Source organism: Erpetoichthys calabaricus, chromosome 10 (assembly GCF_900747795.2).
Source record: "Erpetoichthys calabaricus chromosome 10, fErpCal1.3, whole genome shotgun sequence".
In the NCBI taxonomy this organism is placed as follows: Eukaryota; Metazoa; Chordata; class Cladistia; order Polypteriformes; family Polypteridae; genus Erpetoichthys; species Erpetoichthys calabaricus.
The window spans coordinates 89766686-89780032 of NC_041403.2; the positions used below are offsets into that span (position 1 = coordinate 89766686).

Sequence of the window (13347 nt, forward strand, 5' to 3'; positions counted from 1 at the left end):
AAGAAAAGCGCTATATAAATGTAATGAATTATTATTATTATTATTCATCCAAGCTGATGGAAGGAGCTGCCCATCTCCATTTAAACTGCTGACTCCCTCAAAGTGTTTAAGAAGTGTTTGGTGAAATTCTGTCTGATTGATATTAGCTGTTAGATTTTGTAACCTAGGAATTGTAATTGTTTGTTCTGAGGTGTTGACTTGTAATGACCAGTTTTGTAACCTTGCCTGGTTACACTTGTTTCCCAAAGAGTCCCCCAGAGTGATGTTTCTCAATTTTGTTGACTTCTTTTGTAAGTCACTTTGGATAAAACTGTCTGCTAAGCAAATACATGTAAATGTATTTGTGTGTGTTTCCTGAAAACATCCATCCATCCATTTTCTAACCCACTGAATCCAAACACAGGGGTCTGCTGGAGCCAATCCCAGCCAACACAGGGCGCCAACCCACCACAGGACACACACACACACACACACCAGGGACAATTTAGAAACGCCAACCCACCTAACCTGCATGTCTGTGGACTGAAACCGGAGCACCCAGAGGAAACCCACGCAAACATGGGGAGAACATGCAAATTCCACGCAGGGAGGACCCGGGAAGCAAACCCAGGTCTCTCTACTGCAAGGCAGAAGCGCTACCACTGCGCCACCGTGCCGTCTTCCTGAAAACAATATGAATTAAAGGGTTACAAATTCATATTGTCAATGGAAAGCAGAGATAGAAATATTGTTCTGACTACAAATCCTCTGCAAAAATGGGCTAGAAGGTAAGAAAGATTAAAAAAGTAGCCTATTCTGGATAAGCTTCCAAGTTTGTTGAAATGGTTCTAACTCTCTTGCCTTTTCACAGTGTATCAGGCAGAACATAATAAAAGAACATGAATTAGGAAAAGAAGATTTACAGCTGTATACTGCATTAGTTAATATGAAGGAGAATATTGCTTTAATGGTAAAATCAAATTTAAAAATATCTGCTTTAAAGATCTTTTATGGTGGGTACTCCAACTTGAATTAAAAATCATAGTTAGTGCATTCAACCATAGCAAAAAATTAAAACATTTTAGAAGAAAAAAAAAAGTAGGGAGATAAGAAGCTTTAGAATTTTTTTTAGATCTTAATAAGAGCAGCAGTATTAACAGTAATGACACTTGAATGTCACTTTATTCAGGAATCGTTCCTGTCTTACTCTCAGTGCTACAGGGATAGGCTTTTGCCCTTGCAACCCTGACCTGTACTGAGCTGGCTTGAAATGATGGAGCATTTCAATACAGATACTACATTAGAATGACAAATAATGAACTGAAGGTATTACCATTTTGATGGGGTGTCTGGCTGTTAGATGGTTGCCAATGGCAAGGGCACTACTAGAATGCCACAGGGCAGGACCACCTGGAGAAAGGAAGCCATTCTAGGAGAAAAAATGGTCCTGCATAAGCTATTGTGGGAAATGAGGGGCTGCTAGGAGACAGTATTCAATGTATGTGTGAGGGACATACAGAAGGGCAATAGTGTGGGTAGCAGAATAAAACTGGGAGAGATGTGGCCTGAGTGGATGCATAAAATGATCCTGACTGAAAAATGTAAGGATTAGAATTTGTAAATAACCACACACAATAAAAATAGATTTATATACCATAAATGGGTGGCACAGTCATATTGTAATAATCAGCCTAGGGTTCACCCCCTGAGCGCTCCCTGTGTATAGTTTGCATGTCGTTATGTGAGTTTGCTCCAGTTTCCCCCCATATTCCAAGGACCTGTAGTATAAATGAATTGCTGTTGCTAAATTGGCCCTTGAAGTGTGTGTTGAACCTGTGATGGACTGGCGCCCCATCCAGGTGTTATTTCTGCCTTCTGTCCCATAATTAATAGGGTAGGATCCAGCTGCCCCATGACCCTGCCCTGAATAAGAAGGTTATGAAAATGGACGTTCTCACACCACAATTGCATTCTTTCTTTGTAACCAAAAGTTTAATCTCAGATTGTTCCTGTGTTGGAATGAGAGATCTCTTAAGTAATCTCTGTGATTCTTTGACTTGAAACCAAAATTTTGTTGTGTTTAGAATTCCTGTGTCTAAGCTGTGTAAGGAGGCCTGGGATGCTTTGGCCATCCCAGTTATAGTGAACTGCTGTGTGTTGGGTGTGTTTTCCATTGAGTTTCTGGGCTTCAATGTTTAAACTTCTGAATAGAAACTGATCAACATAATATTCTTTTTACTACTTTGTGATTAGTTACCCTTTTTCTTTTAAGCTATTCTTATTATCATTTTTATAATGTGTATTAGGAAGGCAAGAAGATCATGCTTTGGGATAGGGGACATTGTCCTAGGTTTTGGCTACTTGTAAAATTCCTGTTTTGGGTGACTGTAGGAGTGAATGGGGTGGATGCAAACATGAGACCGATGGGGTAATGGGGGCAGACAAGATCAGAATTGGAATAGAAAGAGAAAATGAGAAAACAAGACATGAGGGAAAACCGGAAAATCAGAAGTTGAGGACATAGAAAACAGAGTTCAAAACAGAAAATAAAAACCTAAAACTTGGCCCATTTTATAAGAATCTAACTGTAAGAGCCAATCTTATAAAGTTAATGTTAAATTCACATCTAATCTCAATTGAATACCAGTTTATCATAGTTACTTAGAACATGATATATAGTCTTTTACCCCCCGTAAGTTAACTTGAAATAGAACTTTCTTAGTTATATCTGTAAAACTGAGTGTTAATTAAGCCAGTTAGGAAATATTCTCACTGCTAGCATAGACTGTTAGACACGTTTATAAATAGGATATCGGCATACAGTTTTCTGACTGTTCTACATGCAATATGCAGTATGAACAAATTTAGACAGAAATGAAACAAGATAAATAAGCCTGTTCTGTCTGAACTGTCCTTAAACAAGAACTTTTCTTTGTAATATCAGTTTTCTCTATTTTTTGTTTGAACTGTTTTGCTTTGAATTTTTACAAAACTTTTAAAAAGAAGATATTAGGATTGTCAATATATTTGAAAACATGTCACACTATTGTCTGAACTGTCCTAATAAGCAAGCTAAAAACTGCAGATCTTTGGTAATTTTAAACAAATGCAGCTCACTAACTACGCTAAAGTTTTGATCATTTTATCCAAACGAGGGATGCTGAATGACAGAACTGCTGCCATAATTATATTGTCATTACTTGTTATGTAATAAAAAGCAAAAATTGTGGCCATGTGACAAAAGACAGGATGAATAAAAATAAAATGAAACTTTGTCAGAATAATTTAAAACAGTTGGAAACCTGAAAAAGTAATGCAAAAGACATGCATACATTGTGCATTTGTCACATAGGCATACTGTATGTTTTCACACATCTCACATATATTATATTATATTATATTATATTATATTATATTATATTATATTATATTATATTATATTATACAAGGGGGCTCCGCCCCCTGCTCGCTTCGTTCACCTACCCCCGGTGTTTTGAACCCGTGCCCGCTGGTCAGCCGTAGTTTCAGACGCGCGTTGTAGGAGCTTACGTTGTTTTGAACCCGTGCTTGCCCTGCTTCTGCGGTTTGAGATGCGCATTGTAGGCGTATATCCATCAGTTGAGCTCGTTCGGTTTGAACCCGTGCCTGTTTTGCCTCCGCAGTTTCAGACGGTGGATAGGAAGTAAAGAACGCATTGTATGTCAAATCACAAAGATTTATTGGAATATCTCTTTATATACAATATTTGTAGTAAAGATGGTTTGTTGTCCTTGAATGATTTTTTCTTGGTATTGGAGTATTTATAACTTTAAGTTTAATGTCAGATGAACGCCGAACTCATGAGAAGGCTACATAAAGTTGTCCATGTCCAAATACGCGCTCAGAGAGGTATATACCAACTTTGTCTATGGTCTGTGCTTGGGATTTGTTGATTGTCATGGCAAATGCAGGTTTACTGGGAAATTGGCATCGCCCAAGTGTAAATGGCAATTCAAGGGCAGAACTTGTAAGGTGAATTCTAGGAATTAAAACAGTATTGTCAGTATGTGATCCTGTAAGTATTTTTGCTTCAATAACATTGTTTGACATGGTGTTGATGACTAAACGTGTACCGTTGCATAAACCGTGTTTAGTATTAACGTTTTTTAATAGCACGACAATTGTTCCGATTTTAAGGTTAAGATTGTGTTGTGGCAATCCGGCTGGGTTAATAGTGTTCAGATATTGTAAAGGGAAATTAAGATGTTCAATGTCGTCTGCAGAATCAATTTTGTCAGTACTTAGAAAGAGGCGGCTTTCTCCAGGCAGTAATGCAATGACTTGGTTAATTATGTGATCCACATCAATATTCTTTGGACATAATATAGCCTGTTGCGTTAACAGTGGTATCTGGTCTATTGTTTTGGAGGCGTGAGCGCAACTACATTAGTTCTTCCTTGTTTAGCGTTAGTAACATGGATAATGGATTGCACTTATTGTTAATACGTAGCGTTTTCTGTGGTTGAATTGTTAAAAATGTATGACTGTAATGTGATGATTAAGTTTATGCTATATAGTCTTCACGTGTGAGGATGACGAACCTTTAATACGGAGTGTTCGTTTATTCTTATTGCCCATCAGGTGTTGTGCCTGTGTCTTGTGTGGTTGCACTGTAAATATTGTATCACTGTAATGTGATTCAAATATGTTGTGGAGTCCGTATTTGTGGGGTTTCTGTACTATATCGTGTTTTTGCTTGCGGGTTATTAGAGGTGCGGGATCATGCATGTGTAGTGTGTTTGCATACTGTCTGGTGCTTTCCGTACTCCAATTGATTTATGACCCTTTCTGGACTCCGTAGTCTGTCCCGTTTTACTCTGGTGTGGCGTATTATGTCGGGTTTGATTTGTGAACCTTTCTCGACTCCGTATTCTGTCCCGTTTTACACTGGGTTTGGGCGCTGTAATCTCGGGCTTGATGGGTGACACCATGTGGACTCCGTAGTCTGTCCCGTTTCACTCTGGGTCGTGTGTGTGACTCCTCCTTTTTGTGTGCTATGGGCTTTGTGTGGCGCCTGCGTCTGACACCTCTTTTTTGTGTGCTATGGGCGCGTTGTCTCATTTCTTATTTCTGTTAGTGGAGGGGGGGCTTTGTGTCTCATTTCTTATTTATGTTAGTGTGTGTACTCCGTAGTCTGTCCCGTTTCACTCTGGGGCTTTGTGTAGCCCCTGCGTCTGACTCCTTTTTTTTGTGTGCTATGGGCACGTTGCATAATTTCTTATGCGTTGCCTCATTTCTTATTTCTGTTAGTGGAGGGTGGCTTTTCCTGTAGAGGGGGGCTTTGTGTCTCATTTCTTATTTATGTTAGTGTGTGTACTCCGTAGTCTGTCCCGTTTCACTCTGGTGCGTGGGTGTGATTCCTCTTTTTTGTGTGCTATGGGCTTTGTGTGGCGCCTGCGTTTGACTCCTTTTTTTTGTGTGCTATGGGCATATCTGGTTTACCATTCTCATTGGAGGGGGGGCTTTGTGTGGCGCCTGTGCACTATGTCTTTTGCGTCCACGGGCAGGTCCCTGCGTCCATATCCGGTTTACCATTCTCGTTTAGTAATATGAATTATATTATATTATATTATATTATATTATATTATATTATATTATATTATATTATATTATATTATACCAGTAATGACGCACTACACAATAATGTACAGTGAATACACTTGACTTCAGCATTCATAGTTTTCATAATCTTTCTGTGTACGTTTAGCATTCATTTTTTCAGAGGTTGATATGCTTGCTGTTTCCTGAACAGCTCTTCTTTTCTCCACTCTAGCAGGCTGCTTCTATCATCGGCATCTTTTCGCGTTAAAACTGATTAAGTCAGTGTATGTGTTGCAATTACTTTGTATGTTTTCCTTAATTTTTCACGTAAGCAGGCACTTAAGTCTTCAATCTGCCTCAAGAATGATTTAAGATATGAAGAGGTAGGGGAAGTGACAGTGAAGGTGGTAAGGATAAGAACGGCGCCCGTACGCATGCGTTGCACGGCTGCTGTCAGGAATTGATTCTACAATAAAGTAAAATAAAAATAAAAAGAGGAATAACCTTGGAGGTCTATCATCACCCCTAAAACGGATAGTAAGCATCATGTAGTATATGAGTACCAAATTTCAGGTCAATAGTTCAAACGGTTTGCGAGCCACAGGTGATTTAAAATCCTGGACAGACAAATGGACAACCACTGTAGCATATTATATTATATTATATTATATTATATTATATTATATTATATTATATACTGTACACATATACACACTCATATACTATTTTTTATGATGCCACATAAATTAAATCAAAAGTTAACATAAAAGTCAGAATTCAAGAAGTAGGCAGAAAGCTTCAGTAACATAAATGATGAGTGGATTTAATTTCTATATATTTTACTGCTAAGAATGAGAGACTGATTTCTTTCTATGCTTTACTCATTTAAATTTTTTTTTTATCTATTTCTTTTGCATAGGGTCTCAGCACCAGTGTCTCACAGCTTTCCAGAGACTTGAGTTTGAATTCTAGCCCATAACTCTCTTGTCTAGAATTTGCATGCTGACCCCATTTCTAAATAGGTTTTCTCTGGGTATTCCCATTTCCTTCTATATCATAAAGACATGAATATTAGGCTAACTAACATTTCTACACTGAGTGAGTGCGGGTATATGTGGGAGTGTTTCCTGAAATAGGCCGGTATCTCATTCAGATCTGGATCCTGTCTTGCTCCCTGTGCTGCAGGACGGCTCCATCTTCTCATGATACTGTAATGTAACAAGCAAGTTCAAAAAGTGAACTAAAGAATGTTCTGTCATTCAGTCTTGACCTTTATTTATTCAGCGTACGGTATACTTAATGTATAGGTTTTTGGGCTGTAGAATTGTTATATATACCATTAAAAATTAGAATGGTGAATTAGTATTTTACCCAGAGAGACCTAAATTAGTGACAGCATAATTCACTGTCATATATGCCCTGCATTTACTTGAAAACATTTAAATGTATTTAAAATATATATTTTTTATATTTTATCCATCTATCGATTTACTGGACCAGCTTAATCCAATTTAAAGGTCACTGGGAACCAAAATCAACACTGGCAACAGTCACAAAACAGTAACTAACCCTGCATGGATGCAGGGTGCAAACCACATGGTGTAAATGCTTAAAGTCAACAAGCAATCTAAAATAACCCATGCAGTGGACACTGGAAGAATGCTGCATTGACAGTGGCAGGGCCTGCATTCATAACTAGTCCTCTTGAACTGTGACATGACAGTTCTACACTATCTGAATGGTATAATTTAAAAATATTTTTCCTCAGTGTGTTTATATAATACAGTATATGATTATATGTTTATACAGTAGTTTATGATAGATGCATAATATATTCATGCGTTGCACGCTTCTGAGTTTCTCAAGTGGCAAACAAATTTACTTTTTAGTAATGTTCAACAATCTGGAGTTTTACTTTGATGGAGCTGAAATTATAAAAATAAAGTACTGCAGAAAATGCAGTTAAAATTTATAGTAATTTGTGCTCTGTAACATACAATGACTTAATTGAATGTGTGACTATACTATAAGAAAATCTTCTGTATTCTCAATTTCAGTATCCAATCTACTTGAAACATCGTGAATCTTTTAAATTAAAAGGCATGCATGATATGAAGGTTGCTGGTAAGAGCAACACTTCAGTTATGAGGTTACCAATAATTTTTTTTGGATGACAGAAAATAATGAAAGGGTACTCTGACCATTGAAAATTCAGAGCAAAATAATTGTGACAGTGTTAAACAAAACATGAAAACAGACATTGCAGTATGAAGAGCTTTTGCCTTCTTGTTTCCTTTTTGACTTGGTTCGATTTTGAATATTATTGTGCAGCAGAGCACTTATGGTGAAGTATGATCTGAAGAATTCAATCTGGCAGTTACATATTGGAAGATTAATTGCAAAATGTTGATATAATTTCATTTCTAAGCATCTCTGAGCACAACCTCTGCAAAAATACAAAAGTGACTGCTTTCCTAACTGTGGAAAGCAGCATCCTTCCATCAAATCAAACAGCAACAAAGGTTATAAAAATTTTTGAACGATTTGTCTTTGATATGCATGCTGGAAAAAAGTAACAATCAAGTGTGCTGAAGGCAAACTGCAATACATTCCTAGTTCATCCTGGAGCCGGGTGATGTATGTGCTGTCGGGGAGTGTTCCTTCTACCAGAGGGTGCAGTAATCACTCATCAAACCAAACTGAACTTGTAACGGTATGGAGGTGGCTTATCTTTTGTGTCAGCAAAGCTCATGTTTGATGTACATACCACAGAAGCCTGAAAACAAAATCCATGTGGACTACTCTTTTAATAAGTTAATTTGCTCCATGACCATGGTAAAAAATAAAAAATAAAAAATTTATAACAGTTTGGTGTACTGAGTAATTAAAAGCATATGGGAAAGTAATGGTAATGTTATTACATTGGTTAAGTAAAGCCATATTCTCAGACACTTGGTAGTTGGGAATGTTATATGCTTTACAAAGTGAAAACATAATAGGTAGCTGCATACCTTAAGAAGAGTGTAAGAGGGTTAAAAAAAAGAACAAACTATTGTAAATATGACAAGTTATTTTTTATAACTTTACAGATGTCAGTTAAGGCAGGCAGGGAGCCACTATTGAATGTTGTCCTGTTGAAAATTATACTAAGGCTACAGGCCTTCAAAGAGAACTAACAGTTAACCTCATTATAATATAACTACAAACGTGTTAACAGAAAGCACTTTAGGAATACATGATGGCTCAATAAACTAAGTGAAATAAACAAATCAGGCAAGTGTTAAATGTCAATATCTGTTTCAGAGCAGCAGGTTTTGGTTTCAGATAGTACAGCTTTGATATATTACAATTTTGATGTACTGTGCAGGGCAGGCTGCCTGAGGCAAGGCACATTTTGACACACCCACTTTTATCCTTATTAGATATAAGATGATACACTTAATCCATATAGAGTATAATTTGTGATACAGGCTTCATAATACAATAGTCCCACGAAATAGTACATTCTTGGAACAAGGGACAAAATAATAAATATGTATTTTGGGAAAAATTGTGAAAAATGAAAGATCATTAGCTTTAAAACAAGCACACCAATAGGAATTAAAAACAATAAAAAGTATGTATTTTTCACTTTTTTTGTTTGATTAAAAAAAAAAAAATTGTAATTTATGCACGATTAAACTTGGCTGTTTTGCTTGTCCCATGCACTTAATAAAAAAACCGTAGCATTTTCAGACTCTGTCCTGTAATCTAAAAGGTGCCTGCTTGCCCTTTTGAAAGAAACACAAGCTTTGCAAACTTAAGAGACATTTAACAGACATTCTTCATGTGACTGACACCTTAATAATATTCCAGCAATTAAGAAATTTTTATAAAATGACAAATCAATATGTAAACAATATGATATCTGAAAATGATGAACACCAATATCATGCACCAACCTGTAGCTTTGCAATGTGTGTGTGTGGTTTTCATTCTCAAGAGCTCACAAGTGCAGTTGGATAGTGTGAACTGCATTATTGCAAAATTTGAATATATATATAAAAGGCACTGGAAGTGTATATAAGCCTTAAAGTTTATGCTTAATAATATAAAAAATGAAGTTATTCTGTAATATTAAAAAGAAAACATTGTATGCAAATACCACCCTAATTCAAGTACCATCTATGGCAATTGTTTTGTCATCTCACCCCACGCTGGGCCTGGTATTGTATATGGTAATTTGAAACTATGCCCTTACCAATTTAACTTTCTCCAGTCCTGTTCAGCCTATATACATCGGACTTCCAATATAACTTGGAGTCCTGCCATGTGCAAAAGTTCACTGACAACACTGCTATCATGGGCTGCATCAGGAGTGGGCAGGAGGAGGAGTATAGGAACCTCATCAAGGACTTTGTTAAATGCTGCAACTCAAACCGCCTACACTTGAATACCAGCAAAACCAAGGAGCTGGTGGTGGATTTTAGGAGGCCCAGGCCCCTCCTGGACCCCGTGATCATCAGAGGTGACTGTGTGCAGAGGGTACAGACCTATAAATACCTGGGAGTGCAGCTGGATGATAAATTGGACTGGACTGCCAATACTGATTCTCTGTGCAAGAGAGGACAGTGCCGGTTATACTTCCTTAGAAGACTGGCGTCCTTCAACATCTGCAATAAGATGCTGCAGATGTTCTATCAGACGGTTGTGGCGAGTGCCCTCTTCTACACCGTGGTGTGCTGGGGAGGCAGTATTAAGAAGAAGGACGCCTCACGCCTGGACAAACTGGTGAGGAAAGCAGGCTCTATTGTAGACACGGAGCTGAACAGTTTGACATCCGTGGCAGAGCGACTGGCGCTCAAAAGGCTCCTATCAATTATGGAGAATCCAATGCATCCACTAAACAGTATCATCTCCAGACAGAGGAGCAGCTTCAGCGACAGACTGCTGTCACTGTCCTGCTCCACTGACAGACTGAGGAGATCGTTCCTCCCCCAAACTATGCGACTCTTCAATTCCACCCAGGGGGGTAAACGTTAACATTATTCAAAGTTATTGTCTGTTATACCTGCATTTTTATTACTCTTTAATTTAATATTGTTTTTGTATCAGTATGCTGCTGCTGGAGTATGTGAATTTCCCCTTGGGATTAATAAAGTATCTATCTATCTATCTATCTATCTATCTATCTATCTATCTATCTATCTATCTATCTATCTATCTATCTATCTATCTATCTATCTATCTATCTATCTATCTATCTATCTATCTATCTATCTATCTATAAATGTGTATATAAGGAGAAGGACAAACACCTCTTTTAAGTCAGTGGGTAACTGATGTTATATATTATTTGAAATTGGAAAAAATCATATTCTCACTTAGAGGATCTGTTCAAAACTTTTTTTAAAACCTTGGCAAAATCTAATCAATAACATTTTGGGGAGAAGAACTTCTTTCCCTCTTTACTTCTCGCAAAGTTTTACTCCAGCTGTTGGCCTTCCTCTCTAAATTAAATTTAGTCTTGTTAAGTTTGACTTGATTGTATAGAACGTTACATGCTTTTAATAAATTCAATAAAAGAAAAAATATGTGTATATAAAAGACTGAGGTCAGTCATAGGCAGCATTGCTGTGATGAAACACCACAATGTTACGTTTCATATTACAGGTTAACAAAACCACAAAAAACAATTATGGGCAGCAATATGAAATTACAGCAGTGTGAGGAAGCAGAAATCTATGGTCTAACCTTTTAAAAGTTTTTGTCCTTTATTTGCTAAATGTTTTTTGTGTACTGGGTAATCTTCTTAGCTATTCCAAATGATTGTCTTCATCATCTGGTAATTTTTGTTGCATCTTTCCTTGCTTATTTACATTTTTTATGGCACAGAAAGCTGATTAGGGGAGTTAAGATTTACAACTCAGCCAGTTATGAGGTTTAGTAGGTAAAATTATTCTAAAACCTCTATATAAAAATGTATTGTGAACTGCATGGACCTGAAGGAAGCTGTTCAAAAATGGAGTTAATATTGCCTGTCATTTTAGCATATCGTTGGAAATGAAAATTTATTAGATTATTTGTTTGCTTAGGAATAATACTGTCTACTTAAACATTTTCATTAGTGGGTAGCTTGTTGAATGTCCAAAAATGGAAATAAGAAATTAATAAATTAGCAAAATTAGTCATAACACATTAATACACTATGACAGACAAATATGAATTGGAATCAAACTAAAATTGATCAGTTCAATATAATAATAATCCCCTCTTGACAATGAACTGAGCTGTTCTTTTAAAGGAAGTTAAAATATTTGTGGAAATATAGCTTTTTCTCTTGCATTTCACATTGTTTGCTTCAGTTGTCTTTATTAAGTAACAAATCAGTTTTCATCTGTGCATATGGTCATTTAAAAAGGCAAAGCAAATAGAATGGCACTGGATAAACATAGTAGGAGTCGGGACTTAGCTGTCACCATGCTTTTGTCCATAAGTCTATCTCAATGAATTATAATGCAAGCTTTTCCGATCAGCTAATAGGCTCCTCTAATAAATGATTGCAGAAGACAGGCTTCTAAAAACAAAGAATTTATCATGGCCTTGTCAATATTGCTAATGAAGCAGGATGATCCAACACACACCAGAAATTAACTTACATTGACCTCACTCTCTCCGTCCACTTCATTCCAACATTCAACATTCTCTTCTTATAGTAATTGTATCTGAAAATGAAAAAAAAAACAACAACATAGACATTAGAATGAGCAATAATTCTTTACTCAAGATCCTATCCCTAGGCATACCAATGCAATCCATTCACATTTAAATAAGCAAATCATTTCCAGATTAAGTGCATGGGTAATTTGTCATTTGAAAAACCCAGTCCAAAAAAAACAACAATAAAGAATATTGATTTTTTTTCTTGTTATCTTAATGAAAATAAAAACATTTGTTCTGGCAATAAGCTGAGATTTTACAAATTTCTGTATTTTTTAAAGTAATGCCATGTTTTACATACTTTGAAAAGATATTTTAATGTACTGTAGTTCTGCATATTATAGTAGTATCACGAATAAATTAGCTTAATTTTATAAGTTTAAAGGTGTGTGAATGACAGATTATGAGCAAGAGTATGCATGCATACTGTATGTGTCTGAAGAGAATGCACTCATGATGAGTGAAAGTCTTTTTCCTGCAGGGCAAAAAATAATGTTTTGCATTTTGGTAGCATTAAGGCCTCTGCAGAATAATGATAGACCATTAATTCACATTACTTTTACCCTTCAACTCATCACTAAACCATATACACAAATAGCTGACTAGTTTCCTGCAAAACTAAATGTATCTTTATTGAAATACCTGTACTCTCCTTTTGATTTATATATTTACATATTTTAGGAATAGATAAGGATGACATTTACTATATACAGTGTTCAGATGTGAAAACCGTATAGCTACAGCTGTTTGAGTTATATACAATATGTATCTATCTATCTAATACTGAACATGAAAAATGCAAATATGCATGCTAATTTGAAGACTGCCTAAGAACAGCCTAATGTTTCCATCTAATAAAATAGAAAAAGATTGATGATTAATAAACACATTTATAAACATATTTGCTTGATGCTTTGTTTAACCATAATGTAAACAGAATGATAATGCCTGGCATATGTAATAAATTCTTGATCATAATGCACTCTAAAAAAATGTGGGCTCCGATATTACTGCTGAGACAATATGTCTGCTCTATTGTACATTTTGTTCTCTATTGCTTTGTATTTTCGAATTACTCAAATTGTATGT

At 36.2% G+C, this 13347-nt stretch overlaps 1 long non-coding RNA gene across 3 annotated transcripts in view; it reads right to left on the reverse strand.

Moving 5' to 3' along the window:
- LOC114658543 (uncharacterized) overlaps positions 1-13347 on the reverse strand; it is a 60924-nt gene that overhangs the window by 14973 nt on the left and 32604 nt on the right. For all 3 annotated transcript variants that reach the window (XR_007936153.1, XR_003717402.2, XR_007936152.1), the window contains one exon: positions 12198-12263. This is a non-coding gene — a long non-coding RNA (uncharacterized LOC114658543). The remainder of the gene's footprint in view (positions 1-12197; positions 12264-13347) is intronic.